A 22,727-nucleotide genomic window follows, 5' to 3' on the forward strand; every position below is an offset into this window, starting at 1 on the left:
AAAAAAAAACATAAGACAAAACAGACAACTGCTAACAGCCTAGTAAAGCTGCCTCCTTACATTGAGAACATTATATAAAGTGATTGCATATTTATAAAGATGCAAAACCAGAAACTATCTTAAGCCACATAACACAAATAATGTAAAAAGCAGTATTGTATCAAAACTCAAAATGAAGCCCCCTCTCCCCAGATATTCAGTTTTAGGAAGAGATTCTATGCATCTTTAACAGTGATGCTCTCAAACTGTTTGAAATAGAAAAATTAACCTCTTTTCTAATTTGTATACATAAATACTAAGATACTTTAATGACAACAGTATTCTTATCTTAAATAAGCACCATCTCAAAACAAATTCTGCTTTCGAAGGTCTTCTTTCAATTATTTGTCAGGATTCAGGGTAAGTTTTCCCACTGAGAAGTTGTAGCATGGATAATGTGGACAGTACAGGAATCAAAAATTGAAACTGAAATAAAAACATCTACAGGGCTTCTCTGGTGGCGCAATGGTTAAGAATCAGCCTGCCAATGCAGGGGACACGGGTTCAAGCCCTGGTCCGGGAAGATCCCACATGCCACAGAGTAACTAAGCCCGTGCGGAGCAACTAAGCCCGTGGGCCACAATTACTGAGCCCGCGGGCCTAGAGCCTGTGTCCCCAGCAAGAGAAGCCACAGCAATGAGAAGCCCACGCACCCCAATTAAGAGTAGCTCCCGCTCGCCGCAACTAGAGAAAGACTGCGCGCATCAACGAAGACCCAACGCAGCCAAAAATAAAATAAATAAATAAATAATTTTTTAAAAAAAAGAAAGAAATTGGAGTGCAAAAGGTTTGGAGTACAGAAAGGGAACACTAAAACTTAATGCAGATGAATAGATGTGGCCTACCTGGAACTGAAATATAAATTGCAAGACTGCAACCACGGGAAGGGAGCAGCTTTGCTTGCTTGCCAGCCAACCTTTTCTCCACTGATATAAGCTCTATAAATAGGCCACAAGTGATAATGGCTGCTCAAATCACTTCATGTTGCGGATTCTACGACTGACGAGTTACGACTGACGAGTATCTGGCCTAGCACCAGGGCTGTGAATAAACTAGCATCAAGTAAGAAGCCAAGGAAGTTACCAAATGCAAAGAATGCACCGTTGCTAATGAGAGACTCAAAAGCACCATCAGCGAAAATCAAGAATAATTTAAAACACAGGTTTCTAGATTTCCCTCTGGCCATTTTCTATCTCCCTCAGAAGACAGTACAAATAAAGAGGGGTCACCATATGCTGGGATCTGAGGTCCCCAAAATAAATACTGCCAAAATCCTATCTACTATACATGCCCTCAGGCTCAGAGCAAATTGTTTAGTGGATCGCAGTGGACATAAATAATGGGAAACCCTTGATGATATAATGCTGATTTAAGACTAAACTATGCTTCTATGTTAGGTCAAAACTAAGGCAGACAAGGTACTGCTTAAAATTCTAACCACATGAGGTTTTTGTTCTTAGTACAGAAAGGAAAACAGTCCTGTTTTCCTAGAGTTTTAGTCCATACCCAACTTCCCTATCCCCAAAAATACCTTTCTCTAATTATAAGGCACCTAACAAAATGCTGACTCTGAACATCACAGAAGTTAATTTTTTTTAAGCCAGACAACTCAGTAAAAAATAACTTCTACTGATCCCTTTCGTCAGTATCTGGTTTCCCTAATGTTAACCATGCTGATGAAAACTTGAATTTCTAGATTATCTAAACACAATCCTAGTTTATCCACATTCTTGGGAATGTCTGCTATAATAAGTTCTAACATTTAATTTTGTTGCTCTTTGGACAACAATCAGAACTAATTTACTAATACATGGACTTGTATTCCAGGCATAGGAAAAAGTTATTTTGTACATGAACTGGCAGTACAAAAATGAACATTCAAGTCTCCAATCATTTTCTTTTAATCTTAGAGACCCATTTAAGAAAAAAATGCTATTTTCCAATACCTAATTTTAAATTATTTTATAAAGAAAAAAACTAACTCCATACTCTAGTTATTTTGTACAGTACTTTTTGTCCTACAGCCTACTTTTCTTCTCCACATTTCAGAGCCAGAAAGAAACTTAGAAATCATCTGGTTCCCTAGATTTGAGCTCCTTGAGCAGAAATTTCTTTTATCTTTGTACCCGTCTCCACCTGGGCACCTGAGTGCTCAGTAAATGGGTTTTTAATTTAACCAGGTATAACTGCCCCCACATACAAATTAAGTTCTTCGAATATACTTCTACTTTTTTTTTTTTTTTTTTTGCGGTACGCGGGCCTCTCACTGTTGTGGCCTCTCCTGCTGCAGAGCACAGGCTCCGGATGCGCAGGCCCAGTGGCCATGGCTCATGGGCCCAGCCACTCCGCGGCATGTGGGATCTTCCCGGACCGGCCTGTATCGGTAGGCAGACTCCCCACCACTGTGCCACCAGGGAAGCCCCAATTTCTACTTTTGATTAATCTTAACTAGAAAATACTCATTCAGGTAGTTTTTAAATTAAAGTCAAATTAGTAACTTAAGACTTACACCATCTATTGGCCATTTTAAGTGACAGAATCTGAGCAAAGAGGTATGAGGTATCTATCTGGAATAAAGACATAAAAGAGAATAGAAACAAAACTTAAAACAAACACTGTAACATAGAAAACAGACTTATGGTTGCCAGGGCAAGGTGGGAGATGGGGATGGAGTGAGATTGGGGTTATCAGATGCCTGCTAGTATTATGTGGAATGGACGGACAATGGGGTCCTGCTGTATAGCACAGGGAACTACATTCAATAACCTGTGATAAGCCACAGTGGAAAAGAACGTAAAAAAGAATGTATATACATGTACAGCTGAATCACTTTGCTGTACAGCAGACATTAACACAACATTGTAAATCAACTATACTTCAATAAAAAACACTCACTGTAAATTAACGCCACAAATTTTAAATAAGACAACCACCAAACCTGAGTCATACTGGTCACTTCACAGTATTTTTAAATCACAGTTACTATTATTGGCTTCTACTAATATGTTATGATAAATATGTACAATATATATAATACACATTTTCTCTCCTAGCAGTTTAGGAATATAAGAGAGTAAAACAAGCAAGATAATTTTAGTTTCACCCTGCTCCTTCCTTTCATCACAAGGGCCGGTAGGCTATGTGTGAAAACTGACTGAACATCAGTCCCACTTCTGCTAAGAGAAGGTGTCCACACAGAAGCAGAAAACATATACTTCCCTAAGTTCAATCATTAGTTCTGAAAGAGTAAGGTAAGTTAGTTTCAGTTAAAGATAAAGGCTCGGACTTCCCTGATGGTTCAATGGGTAAGACTCTGAGCTTCCAATGCAGGGGACCCAGGTTCGATCCCTGGTCAAGGAACTAGATCCCACATGCATGCCGCAACTAAGAGTTCACATGCTGCAACTAAGAAGTCTGCACGCCGCAACTGAGACCCAGAGCAGCCTAAATAAATAAATATTTAAAGAAAAATAAATAAAGATAAAGGCTAAAACAGGATTGAGAAAAGTTTCATGACACCAATCAAATTTAAACTTAAGACTGGAATTTGACAACTAAAGAAAAATAACTATCAAATTACTTTAGTCTGGCTGTCAAGAATCAACCCATAATAAAGAAATAATACCAACAAAACTTCTACTCAGTGAACTTAAGGATACAGAAAAATCTTTCAATGAATGTCTACCTCACCCTTCATATTCCCCTTAAAGAAAAAAATTAATAACCCACTAGCAGACTAAGGTACTTTTATAATCCTGGCCCTACCTTCCTCTACCCCACAGAGTTTACATCTATCCCTCTGTAAACTCAAGGCACTGGCCACACCATCCAAGATCACTGATACTCACAACTTTGCTTAGGCTGTTCCCTAGCCTGGAATGCCCACGTGTAAATCCATCTCAAACTCCAGGTTTAAATGTGTAAGTTCCTTCAACCAAGATATGCTTCAGGAGGTGAATAAATAAATAAACAGTGGTAGATCCGGACAATGGAATATTATTCGACACTATAAAGAAATGATCTACCAGGCCATGAAAAAACACAGAAGCAGCTTAGATATGCATTACTAAGTGAAAGAAGCCAATCTGAAAAGGCTACATACTGTATGATTCCAACTATATGACATCACAGAAAAGGCAAAACAGTGGCAACAATGAAAAGATCAGTGGTTGCCAGAGGCTGTTGGGGGTAGGGTGGGGTGGAGGAGCGAAGGACAGGCAGAGCATTTTTAGGGCAGTGAAGATACTCTGTATGATGCCATAATGATGGATACATGTCATTACACATTTATCCAAACCTACAGAATGTCCAACACAAAGCATAAACAGTAATGTAAACCTAAAATTTTAAAAAAAGTGTAAGTTTCTTTAGCATCAAGACCTGACAGTCATATTCACCACTAGAGTACCAGTAACTAGAGCACTACTGGCACACAGTAAGCAATCAATAAACTAGTGTTGTGAGAATAAAGAAGTTCCACCTGAATGTTTTGTTGTTTCCTCAATAGCTCTTCCCCTCTTCTATAGTCTCATAGCTTTTTACCCAGTTATCAATACATCTATTTCATTTTTACTTCTCAATTACACAAGAAACTTTATTTGGCCCTAAATTCTTTTCTAAAATAATACAGAATACCGAAATCAGTGTGGTTCAAAAGAAAACACATTAATAGTACAACATTTTCCACCTTTTACAGATTTTCTTAAGTATTGTCAATTCAGTAGACAAGAATATACCCTGTTTTCATGTTGCTAGTTACCTGGAGGAAAATTAAGATGATTTACCGAAGTTATAAACATACGGTCTCGGTTTCTACTGTGTGTGTGTGTGACACATACACACACACACCAGTTCCAAGCTTTAAAAAGAAAAAACAAAAACATTCTAATCGCCCATATATCAGCTTTATTCATGCACACATTAAAATAAAACCATAAAAAAAAACCCCATAAGACTGAAGATCCCGGCAAAACAATCCCTCGAATGAGTAACTACACCACCTCCCAGAAATTACTAGTCATACACTAAGGACACTTAAGGTACCAATGTCATATATGAAACAGAAATCTTTGAAGGACAAACATTGAGCACTCAGTTCTCTCAGAACTGCATTAAATTAGAATCTAAAGCTAAACCTATCTTTAATCATGAAGACTATAAAACAAAAAGCATTTATGACACTTTCATAAATGCAATTAAGAGTAATATAAACTGAATTAGTGAGCAATGTAACAACTACACTGTGAACTTAATATGAAGCTAACAGTAGGGAAAGTTTCCAGTTTAGTCCATCTCATTTTTCACAAAATGATTCAGAAAAAAAAATTTTCCATTAGAAAATCATATTTAGCTGATACCTCAAGTATAATTACCTTGAAGTTTCTCCCTTCCTTTCATATTTTATCACCTATTTGGAAACTTTGTTAACATTATGAAAAAGATATGGTTTGAAGTTTTAAGATTACTGAAAAGCACTCTGAAAGAATCTGATTTAGAAATATCTAAAAATATTTTTATTTCTCATTTTATGGAACTGCATGAAATTTCATTAAGGTTCTTCATAAAGTAGCATACAGGTCATCACAGTAAATACCATCTTAGTTTCCTGATTTCAAATTTAATTCTTAATTTTATTTATTCAGCACCTACTATGCATAAAGCACTCAATTAGGCATTTTATTAGCCAGATTATTTGGCCAAAATATTACACTTCCTACTAAAAAAGATCAGCATTGTGACTCCTCAGGACATCAGGTAATAATTGTAGGCCTCTAAAAATGCTTGTTAAATCAAAAGGCAATGCTCTTACTGAAGGAATCTTGATTGCTAGAATCAGCAACACCGCATTATAAAGTTAATAGCCTCCATCCTTAAACTATCCCAGGAGAAGAAAAGGAGTAATTCAAACTGTTAACTTGTGCCCAACGACACTACACAATAACAGCCTAAGCAAAACTGCCAGATGTATTTGTAATTAAAAGGTCCAACCTTGACAAAGCATCATCATCAGTGGGTTTTTCATCCTACTGGGTGGAAGGATTCAGAAAGCAGAAGCTCAGGCGAGAAACGAAAAGCACATCCAGCACAAACTGTTCAAGCGGTTCAATCTGGAACAAGTACAGACGTTCATTCCTTCAACCTGTGAGCATCTATTCTGTGACAGCGGAGAGGACGATTTAAAAGGGAGAATGAATGACGTGAAGTTCTGTTGGGGGTTGCTGCCCCAACAATCCACTGAGACCGGTGCTACAATTAATAAAGTACAAAGTACGAAGTACTATTGCGGAAAAGAGGATAATTCTCTCTGAAAAGAGTCAGAGAAGACGATGATCTTTAAGCTGAGGCTCGTCAGTTTACATCCTCGCCAGGTTTCTAAATAAAGTTGACAAACTGGCCAGAAGAGATCAATTTTGGAGACTGACACATCCCTCCCATTGACCGGAGGCCGAAGGTAGTGGAAGCACTGCCGAAACGCAGGCGGCGCCACGCCGGAGAAAGCCTTCCTCCCTCCTCCTAGGCCTCGGCAGCCGCGGTGCTGGGGCGGCCGCCCGGGCTCTCGAGAGTCGGGGCAGGTGTCGGCGCCAGATCCCGGCTCGCGGGGCCAGCACAGCTGGCAAAGCCGCCGCCGCCGCTCCCCCAGCGACCTGGGGCCCCAGAAAGTTGCGTGAAGACAACTCCAGTGCGGCGAAGCCGCTCCCCCGCGCGGCCCACGGGCTGCGGCACCTCCAGCCTCCTCTCCGCCGCCTGGTAAAGGAACCCGCCGGGCCAGGGAAGAGGAGGGGGGCTCGGCCCGCCAACTCGGCCGCGACCGGAGGGCGCGAGGGTTACCAGCGAGCGAGCAAGCCAAGGGTCGGGCTGTTCCGCCCCTCTCGCTGGCCCCCACCCGGGCCGCGCCTCCCGCCACGCCCGGGCTCAAATACCCGGCGTCCGACAGCCCTGCCCGTCACGACCCGGACGCCCAGACGCCGCAGAGCCTCGCCCGCGGCCCGCGGCCCGCACCCCTCCGACTCAACCCGACCCTTCCCGGGAAGTAGTCCGGGTCCCGCGGCTCGACCGGTAGCCGGCCGCGGCCCTGCGCCCCTTCCTACCTCACCTGCGCTCCGCGGCGGCCCCGCACCTCCTCGCTCGCTCCGCGCGCCCCGTCGGGGCACACACCGACCCCCCCCCCCCCCGGGCCAGGTCTCTCCGGGCCGCGGCGACTCTGAACGTCACGGCCACCGCCGCCTTCTCTTTCTCGGCACAAGCCCCGGCGGCAAGCAGGGGGTCGCGGTCAGAGCCCCACCAGGGCCAAAGCGAGTCTCCCCGCCTCCGCAGCCTCCACCGCCAAGTCCCTTCACTCGTCCGAGCCGCCCGGAGAAAATGTCACCAGAGGCCGTTCCGCTCGGCGCCTCACTTCCGCCCGGAACCACAGAGCCTGAGCCGGTCGGCTAGAGGGGCCGCTGCGGCTGGGACCTCTAGGGACTCGAACGGGAGGCCCAGGGAAAGCCAGACAGCGCCATCTGGCTGGGCTGACCCGCGCTCCTACAGCTGCAGAGCGCCCGGCGTGGGAGCACAGGCTTCCTGGGCTTCTTTCCCGCTCTCCCTTCATCTGCTCAGGCAGCTCCCTTCCAGAAATTTCCCAAAGGGTCGGAAAGCCAGTCAATACAAGCCACGGACAATGCCCTAAGAAAAGGACGTCGCTCCATTTTCCGTTCGCGGCTCAGTACTCACCCCTCCTGAAGCCTTCCCGAATGAAACTTGTGGTGTCACTCCAGGAGGGAGTGCGCTCCGCTCTCTCCCCACCTTTTCGCGATGCCGACAGCTCGGCTCGGCGAGATTTGGCTGTGCTCCTCTCATGCAGTGGCATCAACATCCCGTTCAAGTTTCTGGATGAACCTTGCACGCCTCGCAGACAGATCGCCACCTGCTGGTGAGTCAGGGTCCCGCAGGGAGACCCCGCTCCGCCCCTACGCGCGATGCAGACGCCCCAAATTCCACCTCTGCAGTCACTCCTGATTTGCACCAGCGAGCCCTGAGTTTTCGACGCCCTTCGTTGAGGTCTGAGATCGTGAAGGAAACGTGCTGGACGCTTACCCGGAAGAAAGGTAAGGTGGGCTAACAAACCTCACAACTCAAGATTTGGCCAAGGCTTTGCGCTCGCTAAAAGCAGGGTTTTGAGAAATAAATGAATACATAAGGGCTTGAAGAGAACATGTAAAAGGCATTTACCTTTTCAGGAGCCATGCTGGGACCTGGGGTGACACTCCGCTAGAGGAGATTCTGAAAATCACAGCGCCGGCTCCACGCTCCCCTTAACATCAGTCTCCCGTTTAGATCAGGCCCCCCAGCTCCCCCATTTCTCTCATTTATGCTAACTGCCCACAAGCATGGGAATTTTCCATCCCTCAATGAGTAAATTGATAAAATAGTTTTACAATTAATAGCTAACTTCTCTGAATGCCTATTATGTGCAAGGCACTATACTATGCATCTAAGTGGATTCATTCATTTAATCCTCACAAGTCTGTGGGTTTGGTGGTATTCCTGGCCCCAGATGACAAAAGTGGAACCAGACAGTGATAAAGTGACCTGTCCAAGGTCACACATCAGTAAGTGTCAGGAGCCTGCATTCTCAACCACCACTACCCACTGCCTCCTTGAAATTCACTGAGAACATACTGTGTGCCAGATAAACATTTTGTCTCTGTATGTTATTTCACTCATTTATTTATTTCCCTGCTTCCTTAGTCCTCAAGGAATTTGAGAGTTTGTGGGGTAATGACAAGAGCCCAGTCTCTTTCAGGAGAAAAAGAGAAAAGAAAAGAACTAACTATTAAAATCACAGCTGTCAGTCTGGAAATGAATGAATGAATATGGACAAATACATTCAGTTTTAAAATGGCCCCTCAATGGTCTTATCTCTTCAATGCTGTAGAGATGCTGAGGTAGGCCCCTGACTACTGAGGTACCATCTTGGCTCCTTCTGTTTGATACCAACAAGTCAATTCCCTACAGTGAACGGACTGCTTTTTTTCAGAGTCTGGGATGTTTGATATACTAATTACTAACATCCCTATTACTGCCATATTTAGATTGCTAAATAGGGCACTTGCTTTCTTCTTCCCCTTCTGTAGGAGCAGGAAGGGCTGGGCAGTTGATCCTACTTCTGCCTTGGAATTGTCTCCTAGAATCTCCTTTGCACTACATACTCAGCTCTCCCAGCCCCTGAAATCCCATCCCCATAAAACCAGCCCAGTCCAAATCACACCATCACCCACCCTCCATCCTGTTGCCTCTATGGAAATTTCTCTCAAGATTCCTCTGCTCACAGACACTGTCCTACCAACATGTCCACCCCTTGGCCTATCTGTAGTATTACTACTGGATCATATCAGTGGTTCTATGCTCAATTTCTTTTATAAACCCTGGAGGCCAAGGCCAAGCCCATCTGAATCACCCTTCAGCTTCATTGCTTGCACCTGATGTACCACTGGGACTGGGGCTGGGCTTGCAGCAGGTGCCTATTAGGAACCGTAGCCTAAGCAGTAGCATCACAATGTGGCTGGCCTTGCTTTGACTATAGTCTGTTCTCTCTGACTGAGCAGGCAGCTTCCAAAATTTGCCCCTGTAAGGTGGATGCTGTTTTTAGAACCACTTGTTAGATAAGGAAAACGGGGGATCCAAGGGATGGAACCCTCACCTCAGCTCTAGGCTACCCCTCCCTCAGTGTAACCACCATTACCTCCCCCCTCCCACCCGCAAAACCGGCATCCACTACAATCCCCCAGCACCTGCTATAAGACAGTTGAACAGTTGAATGGGGAGGAGGGGTGATGTTGAACCTCTTGACCCTGGTGGCCACATAATTGCGGACAAGTCACCATGTCCAGAGTTAGCATCACCTGTTCTGCCCCACAGCATTATTCCACAGAATTAAATTATGCCCTCCATATGGAAGGCCATCCGGAAGCAGCCTGAGAATTCCAAGTAGTGGAAGGTGACATGGTCTCCAGGACCGAGAGCTCTGGAGCCTGACAGATTTGGATTTGGACCGGGTTCTGCCTCCCTCAGCAGAGTGACCTCTGGGCACTTCTGCAACCTCGCTGTGCCTCAGCGTCCTCACCTGTCAAACACAGCGAAACCTGATACTACTTTGCAGGTTCTTGCGAGGGGTGAGGGCGAAATGAGCTTGTGTAAAGCTCTCAGCAGAACTCTTGGCTCAGAGAGAACACTCTCAACAAGGCCGTTGTTCTGATGGCAACACTCCAGGCCAGCACCTCCTACAAGCACAGACTCACACTGGTCAAGTACGGTGTCTAGGGACTCATATTTCCAGAGCAACGAGTTCACGTGGAACCAGAATGAAAGAGGGCAGAGGGATGCCATGAAGGTGGAGTCACGCAGTGGCCAGGGGTGTCTGGGAGCGGCACCACCCGCAGCCCCCATACAGTTCTCTGGGGTGGATGGTGGAGGTGCCTCTGTCTTGGGCTCCAAGTTCCTCTTTCCAATCAGGTGACACCCCTTCTATATGGAAAGTCTGTAAGTCTATTAAAAAATGGAAATAAATGCAAAGGACAGTATTAAATTCTTCAACAAGTATGTATTGGCCTCTTTTTTAATAAAAGAATAGCTTTGTGGGACCTCTGGGGTGGGAGGGGTGAGGAGTTCCTCTGACACCCCATCTAAACTAGCACCCACCACCCGTCACCACACCTGCTTGTTCCCCTCATAACATTTACCCTCCTTTGCACCTGTCATGCATATTCTTTCTCATCCATCTGACACACCAAAGAGTAGCAAGGGAGCCGGGTCATGTTGTCCTGCTCTGTAGTGGACACACTCAGCACAGGTGTGGATGGAGGAAATCCATCTAAGCATCTAGCTGGGGAGACACAGGAAACTGAAAAGATGTCAAAACAAGGAAGTGGCACCAGATGCCAAGTGGGTGAGAGGCTGTGAGGAGGGTAGAAGGCCTGACAGACGGTTGTTGAAAAGGAAGAAGAGTCAGTGCCTCAAGGGCAAAGCTTAGGCAGTCCTCCCTCACAGCTCCCTTGGTGTCCAGCACAGGGAATGGCAGACAGAGCATGGAAATAAATGTCTGTGACTGAAGGACAGCTGTGCAGAGAAGCTGACATTTGGGGGAGGAGAAATAGAATCTTTCCTGTAAACAAAGGATGTCACAGTCATCCGCAATTACAGCCACTGCCAACTGATGAGCTGGTGAGTCCTGAGGGAACTCAGGAAGGAAAAGAATACCTGCCATCTAGCAGCCATCAGACTGCAGCCACTCCCTATGTTGTGCGTTTTTTTTAAGTCAACAGGGAAAAGGAACAAGAGATGGAAAAGTCCCTGGGATGTTTGAAGGACAACAATCCAAGGGCCCGGCTGCCTGTGACTGGACAGCGAGGGATGAAGCGGGAGACGGCTAGCAGGCATGTCTGGGGCTTAATGTGAGTGGTTAGGGGCTTCATTTTTAAGCACTAATGGGGCAAGCAGGGTCCGAAGTTCTCACCAGACTTCTAGGGAATGTTCCGGTCAAAGCCAGCAGAAAGCATATTGTCGTGGCCCACTAACAACTTGGAGAGGAAGGAGAGCACTGACCCCAGGCTGACCACCGCAGGGGACATGTGGACCTCCGGGAGGGGAGGGAGGGGAGAAGCGAGAACTGCCAAGAACTGCAGTCTGCAAGTGTGAAAGAAGGTGTTAGTTAAGAAGGGAAGGGCCTGTAGCCCTAGGGACCTTCCCTGTGGGTGGCAGGTAGGATGCCTTCCAAAGACACAGAATGATCTGGAAGAAAGGACTTGTAAAAGCTTCTGATCAACATCAGCTTTGAGGAGAACATCTCCAGTCCTGCACCTACCCTGCAGCTCCAAACACTGCAGTATTTAAGAACAACATCAGGGGATCTGTGTATAATTAAAAACACGTATCTGGTCTTTGTCCCAGGTCTCTGGCACAGAGCTCATTTAAAATGCTTGGAATTTCCTGGGTGATAGGAGTGCCTTTTGTTATATGCAAGAGACCTGAGTTTATGCTAAGGAGGTGATTCTTTTTTTTTTTTTAATTGAAGTATAGTTGATTTGCTAAGGAGGTGATTCTTGATTGGCCCCTGGGGTAGCTTCAGGAGGGGGGCAGCTTCTCAGAGGAACTAACCTTTGAAGAGAGAAAGGGTTGGAACTTTCAGCCCCTCCCCCACCTCCGGGAAGGAGATTGACTTCAATCACCAATGGCTAATGATTTAATTAACAATGCCTACATAATAAAACCTGGATAATAACCCCTACGTGATGGAGTTGAGAGAGCTGCCAGGTTGGCAGTCCCACTCCCACATTCCTCTTCCACAGGCTGTTCCTGGCTTGTTTCCTTTATAATAAACGAGCAATAGTAAGGAAAGTGCTTTCCTGAGTTCTGTGAGTCATTCTAGCAAGTTATCAAACTTAAGGAGGAGCCATGGGAACCCCTGAATTTATAGTCTGCGTAATATAAGTGTGGGTAGCCCAGGGCCCCTGCTTGTGGCTGGCGTCTGAAGTGGGACAGTCTCATGGGACTGAGCCCTGAACCTGTGGGATCTGCACTAATTCTGGGCAGTTAGTGTCACAACTGAACTGAATGGTTGCACACCCAGTTGTTGAATTGGTGTCAGAGAAGAAACCACACAGGATCCTAAACTTTGACTTTAAATAAGTACGTTACATTTGGCTTCAAATAAACATGTGACATTAAGCAAGACCAGTCCTAGGCCAAATCTCTCTTCAGACTCCTCACCTCCTTTCCCTGTGACCACGTCCAACTCTTTGCTGGCAGTCAGTGCTGCCCACACCCAAGCCTCTGAAAGGCTGAGTAATTTAATGCTTACCTCGCACAGGGGTATGGAAACATAAAGGAGTGCCTCTGAAGAGGAATTCCTCGTTCCTGGTGACAGTGCAGGAAGCAAATGCTGGGTGGGTATGATCCTAGCGGTCCTCATTTGCACTTGCACACAGTTAAGTGGAACCTCCTCTACATTCTTAGAACAGCAAAGTATGCGTGCCATTCAGTCTCGTTCAGAAGACATCCATCAGAGGCCTGCCCACTAAGCACAAGGCACACAGTCAGCAAGGGGAGGGAGGTTTTACAGAAGAGGACACAGAGGCCCAGAGAAGACAATGCACCTGACCAGGGTCACATGAGCTAAAGGGCAGAGCCAGGATTCCTGGAGAAGAACATGTCACCTCCCTCAAGACCATTGGTCAGTGTGGTAACAGGGCTCCATCTAGAAACAAATCGCAGACGCAGAGGAGGGGCATGAGGGAGGGAGAAATTAATTCCTCTTCGAAGAGGAAGTTTTGACCAGGGCCTTGGAGAAAGAGCAGGGCTTCCAAAGACAGAAATGTAGAGAAAGGTATCCCGGGCAAAGCAGGTCCAGCTTGAGGAAAGGCTGGGCTCCAAAAGCGCAAGTACCACCGGACAGCAAAATAGGTGTATTTCTCACACAAGTGATATATCAGGTGTTGTGGTTTGGGCCCTTGTCCCCCACGCTCCAATTTTGTTTTTATCTTTTTGCTGATTAATACCGTCAACGTACTCTTGTTTAGTGTTTACCTTGACCGCTTCATAAGTATGAGTTCATTAGCTCCTCCAAACTGTCCTGGAAGGTAGTGGGGCGGGTGTTGTTAACATTTTGCAGAGATTATATAGCAGACTGACACAAGGAGATTCTGAATAAATGCTTATTCTGAATGAATGAATGAATGAATGAACGACTTGCCCAAGGTCACCAGCACTAAATGGATGACCATTTAGTGCTGGTGACCTTGCTCTGTTGCCTCCAAATCCCAGACTCTTTCCACTACCGTTCATGTCTGGAGGACTTAGCAGTGTCATTTTGTGTATGTGTGTGTGTGTGTGTACGTGTGTGTATTGGGGGGTGGGGAATTAGACTCATTATTGTGTTTTATAATGTGCTGATCATTTGAAAAAGGCTTGGGGACTGAGAACAATACAGGCATTCATTACAGGACTTCAATAGACTGACAGCAGCAACAATAACCTAAAATTAAATGAAGCAGAGTATCTCATGTGACTCCTCTCTTGAGGAGTCAGTGCAAAGGAACCAGGCTTTGGGAAAACAGGATAGGGTCCCCGAGGAGAAAGACAAAGCAGAGATTTACAGAAATTACAGGGGTGTCAGCAGTCTGGGAGAGCCCCACCAGCCAGGCGTACAAGTTCCCGGGAGCACAGGACACCAGACAGCTTCCAAAGGCCTCCCCCGTCTTGAGCAACTGTGATTCAATGGGAACCACGAGTAACCACCAGGCCTAAGAAGGAGGCTTAGAGATCATCCTCTTGTTTTGCAGAAAACTAGTATATTTTTACTAATTATACTTTTTTGAAAAAATGTGTTCCTTAAAGCACTTAGTAGAGCTGTTCTGGCTTTTTAATTCTGCTTGTGGTTTCTGCCACGAGTACTTCAGAGTCACTAGAAGGGTACGAGTCCAGCTCTGCAGGGAGGCATCTCAAGATCCCTTTCTGGGGCAATGGGGAGGCCTCACTGAATGAAGCCAGGCCCACCACAAGTCCAGTATGTTTACAAAGTTGGAGAGCAAGTGCAAAGCTGGCTCCATTCTTGTCACCCAAGAGAACATGCACTCATGTACTGTGGATCAGACTGAGGCATGTATACTGGCCATCCCTGCCCTCAGAGAACTAATGGATAAGACAGTGTCTCCTGAATGAGTTACCTCTGCTATACAGGCAGTCTTACAGAAGGCGAAACAATAAAATCAGTTTGTCTTTGGTGTGTGTTTACTCGTGTCCAGGACCCTCCCTGACCCAGTCAGTGCCTTTACCTCCCACCACTCAAGGCCTTAGGACTTTAGCCCTCCTTGCCTCTCTCCCCCACCTTCTGACACCCAAAACTTCCTGGTCTAGGACTCAGTCTCTAAGGCTTCTACTTTTTTTGTCTTAAAAACAATTAATTAAGGAACCTAATTCTTGCTAGAGTGGTAGCTGACTAACATATTACCCCTCCCAGGTGACAGAATACTTTGTCCAAATAAAATAAACACTTCTTGGGCTTCCCTGGTGGCGCAGTGGTTAAGAATCTGCCTGCCAATTCAGGGGACACAGCTTCAAGCCCTGGTCCGGGAAGATCCCATGTGCCACAGAGCAACTAAGTCCGTTCGCCACAACTACTGAGCCTGCGCTCTAGAGCCCGCGAGCCACAGCTACTGAGCCCACCTGCCACAACTACTGAAGCCTGTGCACCTAGAGCCCGTGCTCTGCAACAAGAGAAGCCACCGCAATGAGAAGGCCGCGCACTGCAAAGAAGAGTAGCCCCTGCTCACCGCAACTAGAGAAAGTCCACGCACGGCAATGAAGACCCAATGCAGCCAAAAATAAATAAATAAATTTATTAGAAAAAGGTGAATGTTTAAAAAAAATAAAAATAAAATAAGCACTTCTCTAGAAGCTGTCAGGAAGTGACATAAAAGGAAGGCAGGTGAGTTGGGGAGAGGAGGATATTTTTGGTTCACCAGGTTTTTCAACATTCTCAAATCACAACATGCTGATGACCTGGGAGAGCCAATCCAACAGTCATCTGTGCGTTCTCACTGAGCCCCAAAGCCAACTGTTTCTGCATTCCCGTTATACCGGGAACCTGGGAAATACCAAGAAGCTCTAGAATTTACAATCCAAAAGGTCAAAAATAACTCAAAGAGAAAGAACAATAGGAGGAGAGCTGAGAACTAAGTCTGTGTTATTGGTTATTAGTGCTCAAATAACTCAGAGAAGGAAAAGATTGATGTTGTGTGGGAAGAGTCCCACTCTATGGTGGGATGAGACTGGGTCTAAAGTGTAGGTAGAATACAAATATGGAATGTTCCAGGCTTTTTAAACTTCAGAAGTTTCAAGAGCCTCTCTCCTCATATCATGCAAACTGGATTTCCCATCGCCACAAGGACTGCAGGAAGCTTGCTTCCAGGCAGCTGGCCACATCCTTCTGGATGATCATGTGCCTTCAACTGCCCCTTTGGAGACATGTGTTCTCAGCCAAAACCCTAAACTGACGTTGTTGAACCGCAAAAGCCAGGAACAGCTAGGAGAGAGCTTATCTTCCTGGGAGGCCCAAAAGACATTGCCCCTGTCTACAAGGGTGTGGGATGCACAGTCACTGCCAAGGTGACCCTGTTCCTGCCAGAGGGCCTGCCAGAATATAGGGGCAGAAGAGACTGACATAGAGGGCTCGCCCCAGCCAGCGCCTGTTCAGCTGCTCTTGCGCTGCCTCTGCCCAGCTCCTATCTCTCCCCGAAACAGGGACTGTTCCTGTTTGTACTACCCTCCCCTCCCCACCACCAGACGGTATGTCCCCAAGGCTGACCACCAGGGAGCAGGTAGAGATTCCCTCACCACACTGTTCCTGGGGAGCCTGCTCGCTGCATGGAGGGAGGGGAGAGCAGAGGGGACAAGGTGGGGCTAAAGAGAGAAGAGAGGTGCTGGCTGTTTCTAAGGAGTCTTAACTGGGCTGGAGGTGGCTCAGCATGGAGAGAGATCTGTGTGTCTCATGGTCCCCAGCACCGTGCGCCCTGGAGGGATCTTCCCATCCTGCACAGCCTCCCCCTCACCCCCCACCCCACCGGCCTCAGTCCCCCCACACACCCCGGGGGGAGCTTCTCCTCCAGCTGCTCCACTCTCCACCTCATTGAGGGGAAAATAGAAGAACCTTCCCCACTGGGGCCTTTAGTCTCCGGCAGGAAACATCCATTGGCTGAAGGATTCTCCTTCTGGGGCTGCCCCAGGCTACTGTGAGGGCACTTGTACAGTCTCAAGAATGATAACACACTCCCCAAACTGCCACATTCCAGGCAACAGGTAAGGTGACGATGAAGTAAATTATGGGCCAGTTCAGCCCTTAGCAAAATTTCCTGGGAGTTCCCCGGTGGCCTAATGGTTAGGACCCTGGGCTTTCGTTGCCGTGGCCAGGGTTCAATCCCTGGTCAGAGAACTGAGATCCCGCAAGCATGCGGTTAGGCCGAAAGAAAAAAAAATTCTGGAGCAGAAGATGGGGAAGGGGAAGCAACATATCAGGACCTAAACAAAGGATCCAGAATTCATTTCTTTCTTTTTCTTTTTTTAAAAAATGTTTATTTACTTATTTATTTATTTATTTTGGCTGCTCCAGGTCTTAGTTGCAGCACACGGGATCTTTAGTTGTGGCATGTATGCGGGATCTAGTTCCCTGACCATGGATTGAAACTGGGCCCCCTGCATTGGGAGCATGGAGTCTTAACTGCTGGACCACCAGGGAACTCCCTCTAGTGGATGATAATCTAGTCCTCCAACTCAATTTCTTTCCTTTTCTTTTCTTTTTTGAGTCATTTTTTTTTAATTGAAGTATAGTTGATTTACAATGTTGTGTTAATTTCTGCTGTACAGCAGTGATTTAGGTATACATATATATATATACATTCTTTTTATATTCTTTTCCATTATGGTTTATCACAGGTTATTGAACATAGTTCCCTGTGCTATACAGTAGGACCTTGTTGTTTATTCATTCTCTATATAATTGTTTGCATCTGCTAACCCCAAACTCCCACTCCATCCCTCCCCCACCCCTCTCCCCCTAGGCAACCACAAGTCTGTTCTCTATGTCTGTGAGTCTGTTTCTATTTCCTGGATAGGTTCATTTGTACCATATTTTAAATTCTACATATAAGTGATATCATATGGTATTTGTCTTTCTCTTTCTGACTTACTTCACTTAGAATGATAATCTCTAAGTCCATCCATGTTGCTGCAAGTGGCATTATTTCATTTTTATGGCTGAGTAGTATTCCACTGTATATATGTACCACATTTTCTTTATCCATTCATCTGTTGATGGACATTTAGGTTGTTTCCATGTCTTGGCTATTATGAATAGTGCTGCTATGAACATAGGGGTGCATGTATCTTTTTGAATTATAGCTTTGTCCAGATATATGCACAGGAGTAGGATTGCTGGATCATATGGCAACTCTATTTTTAGTTTTTTGAGGAATCTCCATACTGTTTTCCATATTGGCTGCATAAACTTACATTCCCACCAACAGTGAGGGAGGGTTCCCTTTCTCCACACTCTCTCCAGCATTTATTATTTGTAGCCTTTTTAATGACAGCAGTTCTGACCAGTATGAGGTGATACCTCATTGCAGTTTTGATTTGTATTTCTCTAATAATTAGCAATGTTGAGCATCTTTTCATGGGCCTGTTGGCCATCTGAAGCCAGCTCACTTTCTTTTTTTTTTTCTTTTTTTGCGGTATGCGGGCCTCTGACTGTTGTGGCCTCTCCCATTGTGGAGCACAGGCTCCAGACGCACAGGTTCAGCGGCCATGGCTCACGGGCCTAGCCGCTCCGCAGCATGTGGGATCCTCCCGGACCGGGGCACGAACCCGTGTCCCCTGCATCGGCAGGCAGACTCTCAACCACTGTGCCACCAGGGAAGCCCCCAGCTCACTTTCTTTATGTCCTATAAACCAATTTAATTTCTACTCTAAGTCCCCCTCCTGGCAGGAAAGACCATGTCAGTCATTGCTGAAGCTTCATTTCCCTTCCCCACTCAGGACCCACAAGTGCCTGTAAAGTTAGGATAGGGTCTAGTCTCCCATCCACACAGATCTGTCATTTGCCAAAGCCCAGTGGTGGGCAGTAGCTGGGGTCTCTTTCCATGTTATGCATGGGGAGAAATCTTTGCCAAGGCTGGATCCTCAAAGGCCTCCCACTCCACGAAGGAGGATGGGCCACCTCCATCATGGACGGCTGTGCAGGGATGAGATCACCCACACCTCTCTTACCTTCCAGGCCCCCATGATTTCTTCTCTCTCAAAGGCCGTCTCCCATCCCCCTACAAAACACATGAAACCCAGTGAGCTTAGATTTTTTTCAGAGGACAAGAGTCACTGACCTCAACCTCCTGCTTTGCACCCAACCTGAATCACAGAAACAAGAAATTACCAACCTTGCTGTCTACTTGAAATGGAAGGGGCAGGCAGAATACTATAAGAAACACACAAATTAGTATGTCAAAACAGCATCCTGGGGGCTTCCCTGGTAGCGCAGGGGTTGAGAGTCCGCCTGCCGATGCGGGGGGCACAGTTTCGTGCCCCGGTCCGGGAGGATCCCGTGTGCCGCGGGGCGGCTGGGCCCGTGAGCCGTGGCCGCTGGGGCTGCGCGTCCGGAGCCTGTGCTCCACAACGGGAGAGGCCGCGGCAGTGAGAGGCCCACGTACCGCAAAACAAAACCAAAAACCCAGCATCCTGGGACTTCCCTGGTGATGCAGTGGTTAAGAATCCGTCTGCCAATGCAGGGGACACAGGTTTGACCCCTGGTCTGGGAAGATCCCACATGCCGTGGAGCAACTAACCCCGTGTGCCACAACTACTGAGCCTGCACTCTAGAGCCCGTGAGCCACAAAGACTGAGCCCACGTGCCACAACTACTGAAGCCCGTGAGCCTAGAGCCCGTACTCTGCAACAAGAGAAGCCACTGCAATAAGAAGCACGTGCACTGCAACGAAGAGTAGCCCCCGCTCACTGCAACTAGAGAAAGCCCGCACGTAGCAGTGAAGACCCAGCAAAGCCAAAAATAAATAAATAAATTTATTTAAAAAAAAAAATCCTGCCACTCATTCATTCTCCAGCACTTTATGCACACATGCTTTGCAGCCAAGCACCGTGCTAGCACTGAGGACACAAGACACAAAAGCCCTTCCAGGTACAGCCCTTCCAATGTCACCTAACATTAGGAGCATGGGACAACATAATGGGAATGTGCACACAGAGTCATAATAGGAGACCAGGAAGCTGCAAACTTGGCCTGTGCCCAGGAAGGACACACCTGGGAGGAGAACTCTGAACCAAGACTCTGAGAATGAAGAGAATTTGCAGCATAGAAAAGAGGAGGAAAGGCTTCTAGGCAGATGTCACAATGGAATCAAAAAAGCTAAGGGTTTCCCTGGTGGCGCTGTGGTTGAGAGTCCGCCTGCCGATGCAGGGGACACGGGTTCGTGCCCCGGTCCGGGAGGATCCCACATGCTGCAGAGCGGCTGGGCCCGTGAGCCATGGCCGCTGAGCCTGCACGTCTGGAGCCTGTGCTCTGCAACGGGAGAGGCTGCAACAGTGAGAGGCCCGTGTACCGCAAAAAAAAAAAAAGGAGCCAAGCCATTCTGGGAATGTGTGGGCCCGGCCGGAGTCAGAATGCTCATTTAGGAGTGATAAGGGCAACAGTGAACAAGGAGTTTAGAAAAAAGAACAAAATCCCCAGGGAAGACTTATCTGTAACATGGTCTGAGATGGTTTTTTTCTTTCCTTTTTTCTTGCTAGGTTCGGGGATGGAGGTGCAATAAATAACCCTCTCTCTCCCTCTCCTCAAGTTTGGAACCAAAAAAACCATAAAAGTTTGGAACCAGTTGAGAAATAAGACACAGGCAACAGGTGAACATTTAAGTGTCAACTTTATGATAAATAAAAGCTAGATTGGAGGACACGGTTTAAATGTGCAGGCCCCACAGACTTCATGATATGTCACGGCCCCTGTCGACAGACTGGACAACCTCAGCCCTTCTCCCAAGTAGTGGATTTACTGCTTGGTGAGCAGCCCAGAATATACCCTCTCTGCAGTGGGGCAGGCCCTAGAGTGATATGTTAATTCACTGGGACTGCCATAATGAAGTGCCATAGATTGGTGACTTAACAGAAATGTATTTCCTCATAGTTCTAGAGTCTAGAGTCTAGAATTCCACGATCAAGGTGTCAGTTGGTTCAGTTTCTTCTGAGGCTTACAGTTGGCGTCCTCCCTGCTGTGTCTTCACATGGTCACCCCTCAGTCAGTATTGTCTGTGTCCTAATCTCCTCTTACAAGGACACCAATCAAAGTACATTAGGGCCCAACCCAACAACCCCGTTTTAACTTAATTATCTCTTTAAAGGTCCTATTTCCAAAAACAGTCACATTCTGAAGTCCTGGGAGTTAGAGCTTCAACATATGGATTTGGGGGGAACACAATTCAGCCCATCACAGATTCACAGCTGGTTTTAGCAGAGCATGCTCTGGTCCTTCCCTCAAACTTTGCTGTCAGATGTCTTTCTTCCGAAGAGCGACACCGGGACTGTGGCTCAAATGAAGCCCCCTCCATATGGACACATCAGAGTGAGGAACAGAGTTCCAGGTCACACCCCACATCCCTCTGTGGGCGCTCACATTATTATTGTTTTCTGAAATAAAGGACTACATCACATCTATGTAGAAACCAAACTTTTCATAACACTTTCACATCAAAAACAAAGCATGAAACAAAGGTAGGAGAGTTTTCAGAAATCATCTAACCATACTCCCTCCTTTTACAGATGAAAGAACCCAGGCCTGGTTGGAGTCCAGCCAAGAGCCACACAATTAATTCGTGGTCACCTGTCTTCCAGCACTGTCACATGCCACAAGTTCACTTGACTTTAAGGTCCCCAACACAAAACTTTCTTCCCTCTTTATATCCGCTTCTCTGTGGCACCTATCCTAAGGATCAGCACAACTGTTTGAAGAGGGAATTGAAGTAAAAGAGATTCTGAGTCGCTAACTGCTCTGAATGGACTCAAGTCACTTGGCCTAAGAAGTGTGTTTACATTTGCATTGCCCAGTCCTCAGCCTGGGTCCAATCTGGTAAGTACTGAATTCACGTTAGCTGCGTGCATATGTGAATGGCTGAAGAGCCAGAAGACTGGAGACAGGAAATGTCTCTTTTTCAGAAGTGCGTGAAGAGGGATTCTTCAAACAATAGAGCCCTGGACTTGGCATTGACCTGAGGTCTCTACTGGGCTTGTACTCTGGCACCTCTCCCCATTCTGCAAGGATCTTTCAAGGTCATCTTGGGTTCTTTCCTCTCCTCCAGCCCTATATCAAATTTGTTTCCAAGTTCTCTCATATCTCCTTCTTTTCCATCTCTGTTGCCATATCCTGGCCTAGGCCCTTATCGTATCACGCTGGTCTGGACTCACGTGTCTGGGCAGGGTTGAGCGCGGAGGCCTGCGAGGCAGCTAGGAGGCTATCTCAGCAGATCAGGCTGCAGTGGACGCTTGTTTTGTGTTCCCTCCCTCTCCTCGGCCTGTGTCTTCCTCCTTATCGTTTCCCCTCATATGTACCCCCTGCGTCCTCCTTCCAACCAGCTCCCCACTCCTCACCCTTTCAGGCTTCCTCCACCTCCTCACTCGTGCCCACCCTTCCCCCAACCCCTACTTCAGGTTTCAATTAACTAGATGTCCATAGAAAGATTCCAGGAAATTTATTCTCCCTAAAATAGAAGTGACCCATAACAAGGCTTAATGAGGTCATCCCCCAAGGAATTTAATAAGGGACCATCGCTTCAGCCAGTGAAATGAGATTGTCAGCTGTGTCTGAGTGAGTCTTTGCAGGAGGGAAGGCTGCTCTACCTCTGGGGCACATTGGTAGTCTGGGGCCCCTGTGACAGGAGGCAGGAGTGTAGAAAGCAGGGACACATGGCCAGTGGGCTCAGTGGGAAAACACAGAAGTAAAAGCTTACCCTCTTCAGAGGTTTGCCAAGAACTCACAGGAAGCCTGATGCCCTCCCTGACTCAGCTCCCTGCGAGTTCCCCATCCTGAGACCACCAGCTCAAGAGCTTTAGGAATGCTGGGAATGGACTTTTGCCCTTACTAAACTGATAGAGATGGGGCAGTGTCC

General features: G+C 46.7%; 1 protein-coding gene across 1 annotated transcript in view; it reads right to left on the reverse strand.

Annotated features, from left to right (window-relative positions):
• The window catches only part of ARK2N (arkadia (RNF111) N-terminal like PKA signaling regulator 2N), a 73,822-nt gene extending 66,382 nt beyond the window's left edge, over window positions 1–7,440 (reverse strand). The window contains exon 1 of the mRNA XM_065890169.1: window positions 7,133–7,440. The gene's annotated coding sequence lies outside the window, so the exon portion shown is untranslated. The remainder of the gene's footprint in view (window positions 1–7,132) is intronic.
• Window positions 7,441–22,727: the final 15,287 nt, after the last annotated feature.

This window comes from Phocoena phocoena, chromosome 13 (genome assembly GCF_963924675.1).
Source record: "Phocoena phocoena chromosome 13, mPhoPho1.1, whole genome shotgun sequence".
Lineage (NCBI taxonomy): Eukaryota > Metazoa > Chordata > Mammalia > Artiodactyla > Phocoenidae > Phocoena > Phocoena phocoena.